This window comes from Molossus molossus, unplaced genomic scaffold (genome assembly GCF_014108415.1).
Source record: "Molossus molossus isolate mMolMol1 unplaced genomic scaffold, mMolMol1.p scaffold_m16_p_3, whole genome shotgun sequence".
NCBI lineage: Eukaryota > Metazoa > Chordata > Mammalia > Chiroptera > Molossidae > Molossus > Molossus molossus.
Genome location: NW_023425366.1, coordinates 85,067,444 through 85,085,785, shown reverse-complemented (window position 1 = coordinate 85,085,785; position 18,342 = coordinate 85,067,444).

The window sequence follows — 18,342 nt, the reverse complement described above, 5'->3', positions numbered from 1 at the left end:
AAATAAAAATTGAAAATAAATAAATAAAATAAAAATCTATAAGACTACATACATTTTGTGTCTCTGCATGTTTTCATTTACACAAATGGAATTTTGCTGATGATATTCTAAGAATTTTGTAATGGACTGTTTTCTGCTATAGCTTTTTTTGCAAAAAATAAATAAACCTCAACTAATGTATGACATCTGGATCTTTTTCCTTGATAAGAAGAGATCAACTGAAAATATTTGGAAAACAGTTTTACTCACTTGGTTCGTTTTCAAAAATTAGGGGTTATTTTTAATTTCCCTTAATGTCTATATAAATCGTGTTATTTGGTACTGAATTTCTCATGGTGAGTTACAAAATGCTTTGAAATTAGGTTGTAGACAATAAGGCCCTTCAGAAGACATTTAATTTCATGTATTTTAGTAAGCCCCCACATGAGTTTATAGAACCGCTTCTTAACTCAGAAATGTATACATGACTGAGTCTTACAGACGGTCCCTGAAATTGTCATCGCTCTACAGTTCTTTTTATCCCTGATGTCTGCTTACAGTTATCTTTATTATTGTGGAGTTTTAAAAATCAAGAAGTCAGTGAGTGCCCTTTGTTTCTCCTACCACCTTAAGTGAGAAGTTCTTGCCGGTGCTATTTGGATACATTTTTTATCTTTATTTCCTGTTTCCAAACAGAATGATTAAAATGTCTTCTGACTGCAGACCTCAGTAAAAAGACCATCAATTTTATGTTATTTCTTTCTAATGTCTCACTCATGGAGATATACTACGCAAGTCCCTTAATCTCTCAGGCCCTCTATTTTTTTAAACAGCAAAATGGGCATAATGAGTTTGACTTGACTCCAAGGATACATCCTGTGGAATTCACTAATTTATAATAATTCATCAAACCTTGCTTCAAAAATATAACATACCATAAAAATGCAAAATATTTTTAAATATTCTGAGCGAGATTTTTCTCTGAATGTATCATCATGGTGATCAAATGAATGCTAATAATGTGAACTCTGTGGGAAACAGTTTCAATTATTCATGGGAATCATGTCTATGATGTGCTGTTGGTGGATATGCTGGGCAATATATTTTAACCTACTCACTATGATAGTTTCTGACAAAAACCCTCTCTCCAGGTAATGTGAAATGAGATGCTTTAGGCAGTTATTTCTTTTAACAACTCTTCATCTAATATACAACTTTTTAGGAAAGTTTCTGCAATCTGTGTCAAACTTTTTGTCTTGAGGGAAGCCAATTCACCTGCATCAAACTTTCATATTCTCAAATGAATGGGAAAGGCTGGAAGGCGAGAAGGCTATGCAGGGAAGGAAAAAGAAAGAGACATAAATCAAGAGAGATAAGTCAAACATAACCTAAGAGAGTTGAGCACAGAAACTCATGCCAAGGAAATGAAATATACACTAAATGGGCAATTTATTTTTTTCAGGAAAGAACCGTCCATATTCTGAATGCATTTAAACTCTCAATAAACAAAACTGGCATTAGGAAGATGCCATATTTTTTAGATGAAAGTGAAGATGTTAAGAGTAATCAAAAGGGCTCTGGGAAATGGACAAATTATGAAAATAGTAAATATGCATTTAAAGTCAAACTTCCTATACTAGACCACTTATTTGTGAATTTCTTCATAATTTATTGTTTCCTAGGTAAGCATTATTTATGATATCTGTTAAAAAAAACAACCAGACTCGAGGCACATTTTTGACAAATATACTCCACTGGGAACAGACACCTGTACCTATAGAATGATCCCAGATTTCTATTGTGATTTACTTGGAAATTCATGAGTAAGACCATCGGTCCTGTACTTAAGTGAAAGATTCAAAAGGTCAAAGACATTGTCTGCTCAAAGGTATCTCCCTAAGGTTTGCCATTAGGAAGACATTTTTAATTGAACTCCAATTTTAATACCATTCCAGTTTAAGTAAAGACACAGTAGTTACCTCCAAATCTTACTGTTCTTTTACATATTGCTGTTAAGTGCCACTTAGAAGGTAGTGATTACCTAGACTTACGAAGTTAGTTCACTTTAAATTCTTTAAAAAATCATGTGAAAGTAGCTGTTCATACAACATAAATTGTCATGTTGAATTCGGGAAACATTCTTACATTTTCGATAGCAGTTAATTAGGAAATTATGCAACAATAAATACAACAGGTATGAGACCATAAAGAACTCTTGAAAGTAATAATTTAAAATTTTGAAAATGATAATATACATAGATCTATATACATACTTTTCAAATCTATAATTTAAACATTACATGGAGATAAAAAAAGTAAAATTAGATTCTGTTTAGAAATGTGTAAAACTATGGATAGATTTTAGCTTCTGTGATGTTTTAGAGTTTTAATTCTCCTGTTTCACAGGAGAAAATTAAAGGCATGACGTACCCACAGGAAAGAAAATTAAGGCATTTAGGAAGGACCCACTTAACCCATTAGTACAAAGAGATAAATGCATTGTTATGATTCAAGACAGATGTGTTTGATTGCCAAGTAGAAAAGTAGAAAATCTAATTATATATTGAGTACCTAATGTGTGCCAGACACAAAGGTAATTTAACTTTTAGCTCATTGAACTTTCACAACAACCGAAAATGACTTATTTGTGTAAAGTCCCTAAACTGGCAGAGTACAGCTTCAAACCAAGGCTGGACTGAGTCATGTGCTCTCCACACTTGCCACGTTTTCTCCATCCCTACCTGTGGGAATGCCTGGGAAGTGTACGTAATTTTAGCTGAGACCTACAGGGGGCTCTGGACCATGCTCCCTCGAGGAGAAAGGTGAGGCATCCTACCACCAGGTCGTGGAGAGGAAAGTGACAGGGAAAGAGGTGGTGCCAAAGCTACACTTTCACTGACTCAGAATTGTATTTGGTACTGTGGTTTAACATATTTTAACTGTTGACACTTTAAGATGAAAAATCCAACATTATGCACAATCAGAGTAGATATTTTAATTCACAAGTAGCTTGGTTCACCTGGGACTTCAGAAGCAAGGCCACGCTTCTCTTCTTGGGAGAGAGGTACAAGACGTTCAGATTAATTATGCTCCCTGGTACCTCAAGGGGAACATTCTTGATCTAACAGCCAAACCTATTTCTATTAAGAAGGACCACTGCCTTTTAGGATTGATAGCTTGCAAAAAAAGGGAGAGTGGGAAATCAAAAAGGGTCAAAAAGAAGTTTTACAAGGCAGAAAAAACGTCTCTAAAAGTAAGGGTTTACAGATAATTAGGAGTGTACATTATACAGTTATAAAATACTCTCCAGAGCATGAGAAGAAAGCCATTAAAAATTATCCTAATTAAACTAACAAAAATTCTTAGGCACATTGGCGTTATTGATCCCCTTTCTTGACCTCTATAGAAGCTGGAATCTTTACTTTTCCTGAGTAAAACTGAAAGAAAAGGGGGAAAAGAAAAAGGAATAAAAAGGGCAGTAACACGAAGGCTCCTCAGTATAAGCTACAAGATTCCTTGGTGAGAAAGGATGTACTTGATGTGATACCTGCATGCAAGTCAGACTGTCTCTGGGGTCAGGGGTCTCTGCCTGCACTGGTCATGTCTGAGATGTCTGTTCTCCATGTTCCTATGTTCCCTAGACCTGGCATTTTCTGGAGAGATGGGAGTGTGGAGATCCTGGTGCCTAGGGATGGATGTCTTGAGCTATACTAAACAGGCACTGCTTTGATCTTGCCACCCATCCGGATAAGACTTGTAAAACTCTCAGAGGCTTGTAGTGTTTCTACAAGCTTTTTGAAGCCCCTACCCTCACTACAAGATACCCTCGTAGCAACACTCTGCAGTAAGGTTGTATGAGTAAAAATTCATTTAATGAAGTAAAATCAGCATAGGTATATAAGTACATATAGAGATAAAGTAGGTCTCTTGATAAAAGAGATACATATAGATATAATTAGTGGGTAAAAATACAATAATGTTTTCAATTACACTAATCAGGTTCTTATTTGTGTTGCTTTTTTTTTTTTTTTGTGGATAGGCATTTAAAACCTTGCAAATACCCTATACCTTAATTTTAATTGATATATTAATATATTACTCAATTTTGCATTAATGAAGACAAAATTTAGGGAAAAAACCAACAACTTGTGAAATTGAGATATTACATTACTGTCTGTGGATGATAATAAAATAGGCCACCTTAATTAACATGTATTTTTAATAGGGGCAAGAGGATAATTCATGTATCAGTATTCATCATCTCTCCTCTTATCACCTGGGTGAATTTGAGCCAAGATGTATACATATATAGAAAATATGGGTTTGAGGTATTTTTTTAAAAAACACTATATAAATGCAAAAATTCTAATTTAGCCTCCTAATGGATTGCTTTTAAACTTCACCAACTTCCCTCACAGTCTAATCCTTGATCTGATTCAATGGACATTTGTACTGGTTGCTTCAGGAAAAGCATGATTTAAGTATTTCTAATTTGCTTTTCTTTGTTGGTATAATTCGTTTTAGTCTGCTGATAAAATCCTGAAATTTAAATTGCTTGATTTTCTTTATGTAGCAAATACTAGCCACTCTTGTTGAATATGTTATTTGAGGCAAACAATAGAATTCAAAACTTTGGAAAGATGGCCCATTTACAAAGAAAGGAGAAAGTAGTTTGTAATGAGAAGAAACTATTGCTCATTGAGAATAAAATTCCATCATTTGTTCAAAAGAGTTATTAGTGAATTAGTTCAAATGTCTTTCCTTTGAAATGTGGTATGTTTCAAATTATTGATGATGTGATAAGGATCATATCCACCAGAATTCACCATGAAAGTTAATTCATTTTAGTTAGAAGTTTGACTTTCTATGCTCAATATAGTAATTCCTGAACTTTATAAAATTAGGCTTGAGTTGAGATTTTCTATAAAGGCTTTTTTTCTTTGCCTGAGTTTTTAGAGTATGCATAAAACATATCTACTGATTTTTTAGAAAGAGTTGCATCACTGGGGAGTTAGAAAATGCCAGTAGCTCAGCATTACTTCTCAGAAAGTACGTTAAAGGAATTAAAGGAGTTGCAATGAGCTGAGTACAGAGTTAGACAATCGCACGTGCAGCCTTTCCTTCTATCTCTCTTCCCCCTCCTTCCCTCCCTCCATTTCCCTCCCACCCTCTCCCCCCACATCTATTCCCTATCTATCTACCTCTCTACCTACAAAATTCCCTCCCTCAGTCTATGTAATGCCAGCCAGCTTTTCCTATCTCTTCAGAGTGAACCATAACCTAGTAGGGAACACCGATGGCCAGTAAAGCTAACAGCTTTTTCATTACCTGTTTTTGTAACTGTTGGAGACCTAAATACTGTTTAATTCTTTCTCACTCATGTCTTTCTTCTCTCTGGAGCATGGGTGTTGTAAAACTAAGGAGATGATATAATTTCTCTCTCAACTGTGGACAAGGGACATTTGCGAGTGAAAGGAGACACCTTTAAAAAAACACTGATGAACAAAATAGACCCAGAGACATAGACAGGAGTAGGGTTCAGACTGACAAATCTCAGAGGAGGAGGATGGTGGGGATGGATGATATAAACCAAAGAACTTATTTGCACGTATGTGTAACCAATGGACATAGACAACAATGCTGGGGTGGGGGTTGTGGGGGCAGGATCGGGAGGAGGGTTTCCAGGAGGGAAAAGAAATGTAACAAAAGTAAAATATCTGTAACAAAAATAAATTAATAAAAATTGAAAAAAACAAAACACACAGCAAGGCACTGGCATGAACCAGAAGAGTCCCGAGAAGACAGGGCTCTCTGGCCATTCTGTCAAAGACCCAGCCACATTCAAGTCCACCTGTACCGAGTGTCTGGCAGTTTATATTTCTTCACAAACCTCCCGACTTCTTTGTATGTGTAGAGCATCTTTCATCTTGGAAGTTTAGCTGACTTTCTGTTTACTACAGGACAGTCAGCCAATATGGCCCCTAGATTTATAAGTGTTGGATCTGAGCTCACAGGTGTCTTGTTTGGTAATAATAAGAAATATTTATGACCTTTTCTGTCAAATGTGGCAAGTAATTACCTGTAAATTGCCAGATGCATTGTTTAAAGTTTCCAGATGGAATCGTGTTCAGCTGCTGTCACTATAATTTCATGGTGCATGCTGTCCTATCGTTCCTGAGAAATATTCTCTTCCAGGTGGCAATTTCTTTTCTTATTCCAAAATCATAGTAACACTTCAAACAAGCCAATGCATGGGTTAGTATAAGTATACCATTGCTTTTCTAAAGCAGAAGGAAGTGAAGAAAATGTTCCACATACACACCTTTGTCATTGAACCCATTTTTGTCCCTAAGAACTGAATGAGCTAGGTCAAAAGGTAATGTAAAAACAACTTGTTTTGTCCTATCAATTCTCACCATTGTAAATCAATACAACATTGAATGTCATGACTTTTGGTTTGTTCCTTCTCATTTTTCAAATCTCTGCTCAAGCAGTATCTCTGTATAGATCCCTTCTTGGAGCAAACTATCTGATGAGGCTCTGTCAGTTAGTCTTGGAAAATAGACATCTTTATTTAATTTCAAATATAAACTTCTTCATAGCTGCATTACCATTTATTTAGTTTAATTGTAGATCATGTTCTAAAAATAATTGATGCCCCATGAAAGCTAGGGGGGTGGGGAATAGGGATTAAGCCTTATTTGTTTAGTGCATGAAATACAGTGGAAAATCAGTATGTATAAAACAAATAACAGGATGATCAAATGACCAATGATTGTGCTTTTAGAAAGTCAGAGACGCTCATTTAGACATTTCACTTTACAGTGTGATGAGATGTCATGAGACCTTTACACATAGTGTTCCCCTTTGATCCTGTCTTTCCCCTTTTATTTTCGTTAATTGGATGACTTGAACAGTAAGATTCAGAAACATGGGCCATCAGAGCTGTAGCAGTGTCCTATCTCCAATACTTGGTGATGGCGGAAGCAGAGGCTAGGACTCATCAAAGTGGTAGCCATTCCTATGGTGACTTGGAGGAGGATCTGCCGCTGCTACTGACCCAGCCTCCTGACCGCAGCTGAAGGCATGGGAATGAGACACAGCTCAAAGGGAAATTCTGGTTAGGTTTGCCAGTGGCCTTTGTGGTGGTGTAACACCCAACTCTGCCCATACAGCAGAGATGGTGAATACATGGAAAACTCACACGGGAAATGGAGGGCATGGTTTCCTTTAGCAGTAAACGGGACAAGCTGATTGATACTGAGAGGAGCAGATAAACAGCTATGAAATTCTGCTGAGAGGCTGACAAAACAATTCCTTCGGCAGAACTTCCAAGGATCCTGGGAACCCATCGTGAAGCATGGCTATCCTGCCAGTCTGGTTCTTGCTCCAAGGGGGAGGCATTTGTCTTTCATGAGGCTTCTCAGACACCTGACCCGTGTGGTTCTGATGTGTCCTTATAGTAAGCTTTCTGTTATTAAAATAACCTAAATAACTCTATTCCTTATAAACAGAAGAGAATTGTATAATCCCAAGTAATATAAAAAAATGTTCCCAAATTATTTTTGTCTTTAACAAATTATTTCTGTGTCTTGCATGTGAAAAATAACCTGTTAGACATGACACATTACATTTCAAAGTTCAGAAATCTTATTGTCAGGTAAGTTGGGAAGGTACCTCCCAGCCCTGATTTCCTACTGGAGTGAACAAAGACTGAATGTCCCTTCTCAGACTCAGCCAATGAGCCAAGGGCAGAAGTTTCCATTGTCTCTCGGTTCCTCTGCTTCTGCTTCTTTCTTTCCTCTCTGCCCCTCACTCTTCCTCTTCTTCTTGTTCTCCCGATACCTGTTCACTATCTTCCCCTTCTGCTTCTCCTGCTCATCATCTTCTTCCTCCTTGTCCTCCCTCTTATCTCTCTTCAGCTCTTCCTTCCTTATTCAATCTTATCGGAAGACTGGTACTATTTTTCCAGTCCATAGCATAAATGACCAGTATAAGTGTCACTATGTTATAAATCTTAGGCTACTATTTACACAATAGTTAACCTTGAAAAGGTATATGTAAATAAAAAGTTACATGCAAGATGTGTTGCAGGACATTTCATAGAAAATTGACTGCATATAGCGTGTATGTGTATTTTATGTGTGCCCTTGTACATATGGTCAAGAACTTATTACCAGATATTAATTATAAAGGTAATGAAATGAATTCACATTCATGTCTTTTTGATACGTGTACCGTTGGTCTTTAGTAATAGGTTTAAAACAACTTAATGCAATAAAGTTACTTGCAAAGAGATTCACCATATATAAGATCTATATCTATATCTATATCTATATCTATATCTATATCTATATCTATATAACTTTGTAAAGGGGACTATTTATTAAATATTTACCCCAAACAAGACTCTGAATGGTAAAGAACATTAATTAATTGTGAGGCATATTAGTATGTGACTCAAATCTCAATCTAGAATTTTATTTTTATGTAATTAAAATAAACTAATTTATACTCATTTAAAATGTACAGAAATGAATTTCTTAAAGGTTTTATCTTTAGGTTAATTTAAATGATTTATTTAATTTCTGGGTTAATTACTGAGACTTAGAGTCCATAAATAGGCATAATAGAAGAAATGCTTTTGTTGTCTATGACCTTCAAAAATCCATGGTGAATTCCTGAAACGTCTGTCTGCCCCTGGGATGCACAATTCAAGTCATCACATGAAGGGCTTTTTACCCAATTAAATGGAAAATGGATTGTTCCTCCTTCATTTATTTCTTTGGGAAAAGATATTCATTAATTTTTATTCTTTGCACCTTAAGCCTTTATTTGTCAAAAGGTTTCCAAGTTTCATTGTTCTGCTAGCACTTTGCTGACTAAACCAATCATTTGCAAGAGCAACCATCAATATAAAAGTTGAGGTAGGCTCCATTCCACTTAAGCATTTAACTTCAAAGGCTGAATTGGACTGTGCTATGCAGGAAACACTGTGCCAATGGGTATTACTGCATTCAGTAAAGCTAACAAAACCCTGGGATTCTATGTTTCTTCAATGCAGAAGTTGTCAGTTCCTTTTAAAGCCAAGTCTATACATTCTGTTTTCCCCCTGCAAGCTCTGTCCATTTGCAGAACTGTGCAAGGATTCTGTGATAAACAACGACAGGTGTCTGTCTCTGGATTCTTCCAGCATACCTGTAATCACCTATCCCATTAGTGTTTTGCCTCTCCTTCCCCCACTCTCTGTAAGAAAATGGAGTGATCTTTCAAAACAATGCAAACCATATATCACTCACTGCTTTAACCCCTCCAAAAACTTTTCGTTAAAATTGGAATAAAATACTGTCTTGTATTGGCATATAAGGTGTGATCTACTCCTGCTTATTCCTTCAGCCTCACCGCCTACCAACTTTCTCCATCTTCATCATCAGGCTCCAGCCTCAATAGCTGTTCCTTGAAGTTACCACACATTTTCCTTGCTTTGCGTAGCTGTATTTGTTTTGTTGCTGTTGTTCCTTCTGCCTGATGGCTACCTCTGGATGTTTGCTTTGCTGGGTGTTTGTTTGTTTGTTTGTATCACTCAGGTTTTGGTTCAAGTGTTACTTTTTACTTGATTTCCTGTTTTTTCATCCTCTCCCAAAGATACATTTATTGATTTTAGAGAGAAGAAGGGGGTGGGGAAAGGAGAGGGGAGAGAGAGAGAGAGAGAGAGAGATCAATGTGAGAGAGAAACATCGATCAATCGATCAGTTGCCTCCCATATGCACCCTGACTGGGGATCAAACCTGCAACCTAAACCTAGGTATGTGCCCTGATCCAGAATCAAACCCTTTGGTGTACTGGATAATGCTCCAACCAGCTGAGCCATCCAGCCAGGGCTTACTTGCTTTCCTCTTACTTTTACTTCATATGTTACCAGTTCCTTGGATTCCTTTCTTGGCAACCAATTTAAGCCTGCAGTCTGTAATTTGACTTTTGAAACCTCCCTAGTGATTCCCAGTTAAGGATAAGGGTATCCTTGAGATATGCATGAGTGGTCTGGCAACATAAACAGAAGGGTACAATTCTTGTACAGTCTCATTCAAATGAAGAAAAAGAATTGATCCTTTTGCAATTATTTTGTATTGATCCCAAAGAGTAAACTAAGTTATATCAAGGTCAATTTGTTTCCCATGCGGGGAATATGCTGTTATAAGTCTATGATGGAGCTGGCTTATAATAGTTTTAAGCCAATTGTAAAATATTCAGAAATTGAGTTCCATTTGTTAAAATGACATGGTAGAAATGTTTAAACCACAAAAATTGGCACATGCAACATGTAAGAGTCTTTTTTGCCCCATTTAGTGATGTAGTGTATAAGCCCACCACCAGGTACATGATCCTTCTATGACTATCTTTAGCTGATCTTTACCTTGGTGTGAGGGCAAATTTACTCTTTCCCTTATGAAGGAAGTGACGAGACTTCTATTCGTTGTGGACAGGTCTACAGATCGTACTTCCTAAAGTCTGACCTGTTGTCCTTACAAAGTTCAGAATTCCCACAGCACTCGTTCTCATAAACATTTAGTCCCTCTTCTACGGATAAGGCCCAGGATAAGGGAAAGCAACGCCTCACTGTTGTAGTAATCATACGGGACTCCCACGGTGCTTTGCGATGTCCTCTGACACACACTGAAGCAGGGCAATAGTCGTGTAAGGTCAGCACGCATGTGACGTTAGCTCTCAAGTCTTAGAGTTCACAGCAAAAGGAGCGGCAGGAGTCTGTTCCTCTCCCATTATCACGAGCCTCCTTATTTCAATGAATCTACGCTTTGGGTTCATTCAGTTAGACCATTTTTTGTTCATTCAGCATTGGTATGCAAGGTAGTAGTGGTGTTGGGGGATTACCATGGGGCTTAACAGCCTTAGGAAGAGCTGCAGGTTCCCACCTCGACTGGGGGAGATAGTTATGAGTTTCAGGAGAACCTTCCAGAAGAGTATTCCTAGAATATATAAAGGAAGTCAGCTGGCTTGCCTATCCCTGCATTTCTCCTTTTCCCAAAACTGAATCCTCATATATCTCACTTGCAAGTAAAGATTCTATAGTCTCTGAACATTACTTTCTATGAAGGGACATAAAAAGCTGTCGTCCGGCACATGTTGTGACTATAAACAACAGAGAAGTGCAAATGACTGGGGATCTCACTTGATCACTAGGCCTCTGGTCGTCTCTGGGAAGGTACCCAGCTTCACCGTGGCATGGCAGGTGGATCTTGCTTTCACTACCTCTCCCATTTCCCAGTGACTCTCACACTGATTATTTCCTTCTACTTTCCCATAGGAGGATGTGTCTTATTCCATCCAAGATGTTTGCCAGCAAAAATTACATCCCAAGGCACTGTGATTTTGGTATATCTGTAAGGCAGGAACTCTGACGCGTGATTGGCTCTGACAGAGGTCATCACTTCAAGTAGGCAGACTTCTTTTTCCCATCCAAATACACTGTCCACGTGGAGGGACTCTGTATGGCGTGTCCCCTTCCCCTGTACTCTCAGCACTGCACACCGTCCTCGTCACATAACAGATGCTCAGAAACAATGGGTAGAATGTTTCAAAAAGGAAAAGGGAGACTCCCAGTTCTGTTACGTAGACTATCAGCAGTCCCCACATAAAAGTGGGAGTCCCTGTCATTAGTGTGTGAGAATGTGGAGATTGGATATGGCTTTCTGCTGGACATCTCTTTCTTAAAATACAGGCAGCTGGAATGACTGTGGTCACCACCCTTCCCTCAGGCGTCGGTGACTGTGGGCGTGTCTTCTGTCCACAGTCATCTTCACTGACCAAGGATGGGGATTTCCAGAGGACCCGGGTGAGCTTAAATAGGAAGGAAGGACAATCAAATAAAGTGTATAGAGAAAAGATGCAACACCTCAGCCTAATAGAGGTCATGGCCTTACTTCTACAGGTGGCAGATTCAACTGGAATAATTGGCAACTGGAAAATAATTTTCCACACAGCATGAGCCAAAGAAATCAGTGCAGGAAAAGAAAACAGAACTGATTTTCGAGCTGCGTCTCTCATTTCACTAAGCACCATGTGGAATTCAGTCAATCATATGAATTCTCTAGCTATCACTCATCTAACTTGAAAACAGAGAACGTAATATTTGTAAAGAGATTTAAAAATATTTGAAAAGCACTCAGTAATGTACTTTAATATTTATTCATCAATTATTCATTGAGTATAACATTTTATATCTGAAAATGTTAGTATCAGATATGATTATACTTAACACATAGTATGCAATTGTAGCAATATAATAATTACTATTGTTACTGAGAAGTAGAATAGAACAGTGGAACAGTCTCACCTCAAGGTAGACAGAGTTCACTTCTTTTTTGGAACATTGATTGCCAGTAGCCAGTTGTATCTACGACCTTCAACTGGCCTCTGTCCAGATAGTAGGAGTTAGGAGGAGGTTCATAAAAGCAACGAGTGGGTCTGGTAGTTTACTTTTCCTTTAAAATACATTGTCCTTGTGAACCTCAGTGTGGTGGAAATCAGGAGGAATGATCTGGCTGCTAAAACCAAAGAAGGTATTTATCTATCAATACAAATGTAATATGCCAATCAGGTTTTCCATTTTAAATAAAAATGGCAGAAACATTTGTTCACACACTGAGGAGGTGAGAAAATCGCTTTTAACAATTTCTCTGAGGGGTTTTGAAAGAAAGTTAGGTAGAAAGTAGTCACTCGAGCATAAACTGTTCCAGGCCAAACTGTGCCCGCAAATCCTCTCAGCTTTGCCCTGCCAGGAAGAAGTCACTTTCCGCTCTACATTTGTTTGATCGCCGCCTGCATGGATTGAATGCAAAAACAGAAATGCTTGATATTATAAAGAACACAAACAGATTATTTTCCAGACCCCCATTGCTTCCTTTTTTGAAAACTGGGCTCTTCTTTGAAGGTGAACTTTGGTTCTAAGAGGTTTTCAAGTTTAAAAAAGAAAAAAAAAAAACAATTATACATTTAAAATCTGAATGGATGACTTGCTTCTGTGGACTTGGGTGTCTGCCTTTCAGCCAGGCCTGCATAGCTTTTGAATAAAACCAAGAACAACTCCTAACCTGCTCTGTCATCATTTCACACCCAAGTTGTCAACAGATTGTCTAAAGAAAAGGAAATATGTACCTCAGTGGTCAATCATCAGTCTAGCCTGGCAAAGGTAAACTGATAGACAGTATTTCAGGGCCACTGTAGATGGAAACACGCCTAAATTCTTCAGGTATTCCTTTTACACTTTGCAAAGGAAAGACACATTTACCTTGGGACTGCTTTTATTTATTGTGCCAATAGCTAGCTTATCAGAAAGCACAGACCCTTTCATAGTTGTTCTGAGGACCAGCAATACTTCTATCTAGATTGGAAGTTAAAAAGAAAGGTACCACACTCTATTATTGAAATCTGTTGCATAACCTCAAAAATATTTGAGCCCCAGTGCATCCTCAAAATGTGCTTAATACACACAAATCAGTAAAATACAGAGATTAGTTTAGAATAACAATCTTTCTTCCCAAATGAGTCCTTGTCATTTCAAAAAAACCTTCATTATAAAGATAGTATGGACTCAGCTTCAGGGCAGGGTCTTTTAAAAGAATAAGAAATCTGTATGAAAGAGGCTTTAGTCAATAAAATATTTCCTCTTCTCTATTCTCCACCTCATTTCTTCTTTTTACCTCACCATTGATTTATTTTATTTCATGTGAAAAGTAAACAAAAAATATAAAGAATGACAGGAATTCAATCCATAATTGAGGCTTGGGATTTAGTCAAGGGTGGAGTTCAACCACCTGTCACATCTTGGCTTTAGAATAGACTAGAAATTGATTTCTCTACTTTATTTTATGGAGAAACAATATTCTAAGCCAAAGGATAATATAAAATTCCTTACTTTGCATTTCTTGGTTGCTTCCTGGTTTATTTCTTGGTCTTAACTATGTACACCTTCTGCCTTCTCTCTCCCACATCCTACTCCCACTTCCCGTATACAAAATGCCCCTGTTTAATTATTAACATGACCTATATGACCTACAAGTTAAAAAGCAACTGAAACAGTGATCAAAGTTTACCCAGTCCACACATGGCAAATCTCTTAAACACCGAATAGTGGAAAAAATACCTTTATAGTGGAAATTTTCAATAAAGTTTACTTGAAGATCTAAAAAATTTATGAACACCACGTATGTGTTCTATAGGAACATTTTATTAATTCTGAAATTTGATAAAAGCTTCAAAAATAAAAACGATGACCCAAAGCTAAAAAATAAATACAACCAACATTTTAAAAGAGAAAGAGAAATAAAGATATAAGTATCTAGCTGCTTTGAATTATTGCATAAATACCTCATACAAAACAGCAACTATGTAATTTTAAGAATTATTGTGGTCACATAAACTTCAGATCCTAATGGTCCACAACAGAATAGACAATGCAAGCTTATACAACACTGGGCATGGTGTGGTCAGTGAGCCTACTCGTGCCTAAGGGCATTTTTGTACAATTTTATCAGCTTCACCTAACAGGAATCTGATCACACCCACCATTCTAATCTATAGTTTAAACAGTCATTTTACATTGATTTTATTTTTCTAAAAAGCATTATTTTATTTTATTTTATTTTATTTTTTTTATTTTATTGATTAATTTTTGTTACAAATGATTCTCCTTTTTTCCCCCAGTGATTCCCCCCTCCCCCTTCCCTCCCTGCCCCTTCCCCCGATTGTTGTCCATGTCCACTGTTCATGCCTACATGCATATAAATTCTGTTGTTCATCCCTCTCTCAGCTCCCCACTCCTTAGGGGATTGTCCTCAAACTGTTATGTTCATTATATTCCAGAAATCAGTGAGATCATATGAAATTTGTCTTTCTCTGCTTGGCTTGTTTCACTTAGGATGATACTTTCCAGGTCCCTCCATGTAGTCTCAAAGGATAAGAGATCTTTCTTTCTTACCGCTGCGTAGTACTCCATTGTGTATATGTACCACAGCTTTTTAATCCATTCGTCTACTGATGGGCACTTGGGCTGTTTCCAGATCTTAGCGATTGTAAATAGTGCTGCTACAAAGATGGGGGTACATATATTCTTTCTGATTGGTGTTTCAGGCTTCTTAGGGTATATTCCTAGAAGTGGGATCACTGGGTCAAATGGGAGTTCAATTTTTAATTTTTTGAGGTGACACCATATTGTTTTCCATAGTGGCTGAAAAGCATTATTTTAAAATATTGATCTTTAAAAAAAATTTAATGAAGTACAGAAATAAGGTATCACTCTGATGTTTTGGTGTATTTCTCACTTTTTTTGGTTACCAAGGAAAGAGAGGTGATCTTGTTCCCTTCTATTACATTCTAATTCATGTCTCTTTCCCTCAAGCTCCTTAGTGTGGCCTAATTTCTGACCCTGGGGAATAGATATGCACAGTGATGTGATTTCACCTTTTTGTTTCTGGGTCTGGAAAGTTTGTCAGGACAAAGAAAATGTGTTGCTTGCAAAAAAGAGAAAAATCAATACAGAATGAAATCTCGTGATAATGTTAGTGTAAAATATAATAAATTAATAGCCTCCCCCCAAATTGCTGCTCATATTAACATAGCAAGATGAAGTCATGAGTTTTGTTCATCATATGTACATAAACAAAGCTGCAGGGGAAGGGTGGACTGTTCTAGGAGTTTCAAGAAGCTCAGATATCCCCCCCTTTGATAATAAGGGACTATGTATTTAAATGTGCATGCACTCCATTATCAGACCCTGATATGAGATCCTGGGGTCTTCTTTTCTTCCTCTTTATCTGAAAATAGAGCTACCACTGTCCTCAGGTCCCAGCTGAGCCTGTCTTTCTTTTCCCCTATTCTCGTGACTCTTGAAAAACGAGCAGGTACTCTTGGAAAAACGTTGTTTACTCAAAAGAAGTGAAACATTCAGAATAGAAGATGGTTTTACTGGATCGTATTCAGGTCACTAAGGTCACCAGATGAGGGCTGTGGTCCTGGCTCACTCTGGGTTGAGTCTCTCATTCTGCACAGCAAGCCAATGCCCCCTCACTTAAATCAGCAGCTTCCTCCTGACCTTCACGCCTGGACTATCAGGCTCTGCTTTAGCTGACGTCCTCTCTCTGAAGGCATTTGAGAATGATGTCTTCCTTCCTTGATTAAAAAAAGAAGGAAAACAACAAATCCTCTGGGTTGTATGCCTGTAAAGTATCAGCCATTTCGTCTTAGACTTTGCTTCATTTCTATGTTTGCTTCTCTTCTGCTAACCAGGAATAGAGCTCAAATCTGGTCTTCTACAAATGAGAGTTATGGGAAATTGCTTGAATTGACCCTCATGCTGAACCTTAGTCTAGTGAAGACTAATTTTCACTCCTAACTATTACAGCTCCCCCTGGTACAATTTTGCTCTCAGTGTTCTCTGAGCTTCAGAAGGTCATCCTCAGGCCAGGCTACTACATGATCACACAAAGTGGAGTGATAATCAACTATTTCCTCTACCCTGTCAGTGATTTCCTCCTCTTCGCTTCAAATCCAATCAGAATGAGAGCTTATAAATTCTCCCCGGACTCTTCCACTAAACTTTTCAATCTACTTCGTTCCCTAGATATCTTTTTTTCCCTTTAGTTTGATTAAACTTTCCACTAATTGAACTACCCCTCTTTTTTTTTTTCTTTAACAGTAGCAAATATTAGAACATGCTTTTTCAAATCTCCCATTACTTTACATAGATCCTACTTCCAAGTTCACCTACTTTTCCTCATTTTTGCAACAACTGCTATGATCATATTAGTCTCACCTTGACTACAAAGCTGTAGGCAGAATTTGCCGTGTTCATTCCAGCATATTTCTTAGAGTCTCTTTCCTACATCTGTTGCACAACCATGACAGATCTGCTTGTAAATAAAGTATAATCCAGCATCTCCAACTTTTATTTTAATATGAATATTGCATCAAAACCTACATGAAAAAGTGAAACCACTGAGTTTTTTCTCTTATGATTCTCTGTTCTTTTTCTTGTCCCATTGCCAGTAATGGCTCCATGTCTCCCTCTCCGAGTCAGGACTTCAGAGTGTGCAGGACGTTTTCTTCTTTAACATCATTCTTTCTTGTCACCCTCTCCCATAAACAAATGCACACAGACCTAAGCACATACATGCACAAATCAGTGAACAAGAAGGGACTGGTCTTGTTTATCTTTGTTTTAGTGCTATCTCATTAAAATGAGAAAGAGAAATAAAAGGGGCAAAAGTGGAAAAAACTAAATACAGAAAAAAACATTTATTAGAATTAGGAACTGAGTTCAAGAGGAATCATAGAAAGAGAAACTTCATAGAAACCAACAGAGAAAAACTGGCTACTTGTCTTATAACAATTTAAATAATACGAGCTAAAGTATGCAAAATAGAAACAGACTCCTAGATAAAGAGATCAGATTGATGGCTGCCAGAGGGTAGGGTAATTGGGGGACTGAATGAAAAAGGTGAAGAGATCAAGAAGTACAAATTAGCAGTTACAAACTAGTCACAAGGATGTAAACTACGGCACAGGAAATATAGACAATGATATTGCAATAATTATGTATAGTGCCAGGTATGTACTTGAAATATTAGTTTAACACTAGTTTAACATTAGTTAAAAAACACTTTATTTTTTTTTTTTTAGTTTTCTTTTTTCTTTATTGATTTTAGAGAGAGGAAAGGAGAGAGTAAGAGAAAGAAACATCAATCACAGACAATATCAATTGGCCGCCTCCTGCATACCCCCACTGAGGATTTGGTCCACAACCTGGGCATGTGCCCTGACTGGGAATCAAACCAGAAACCTCTTGGTGCATGGATCCATGCTCAACCACTGAGCCACACCAGCTGGGCAACATTTCACTTCTTAAAGATGATGTGGAAGCTCTGAAGAATTCAAGCAAGGTGAAGGGGTGAACACTTTGTAAAGTATATGATTGTCTAACCACTGCACTGTGCACCTGAAACTAATACAAAATAATGCAAAATAGGTTTACAGTTGTTCATATAGAAAATAATACAATAATTAATAAAATACAAGAATAAATTCTGTTTTGTGTACTCACAAACTGTAAATCTACTTTTGCCCCCACCCTATATTGAGTTTAAACTGTAATTGAAAAAGAAAGAGCTAAAGTTATAAAAACCACAATACAATTTTTAAGTACTAATATCAACAGACTCTCATGGGTTTGTCTCACCCTGTGAGTCAGCTGTCCTGACACAGATTGTCTACTCTCACACCATTTTCAGACTGATCACACATCTGCCTTATATATTTGTTTGAGGTAACAATCCAGAGAAAGGAATTAGC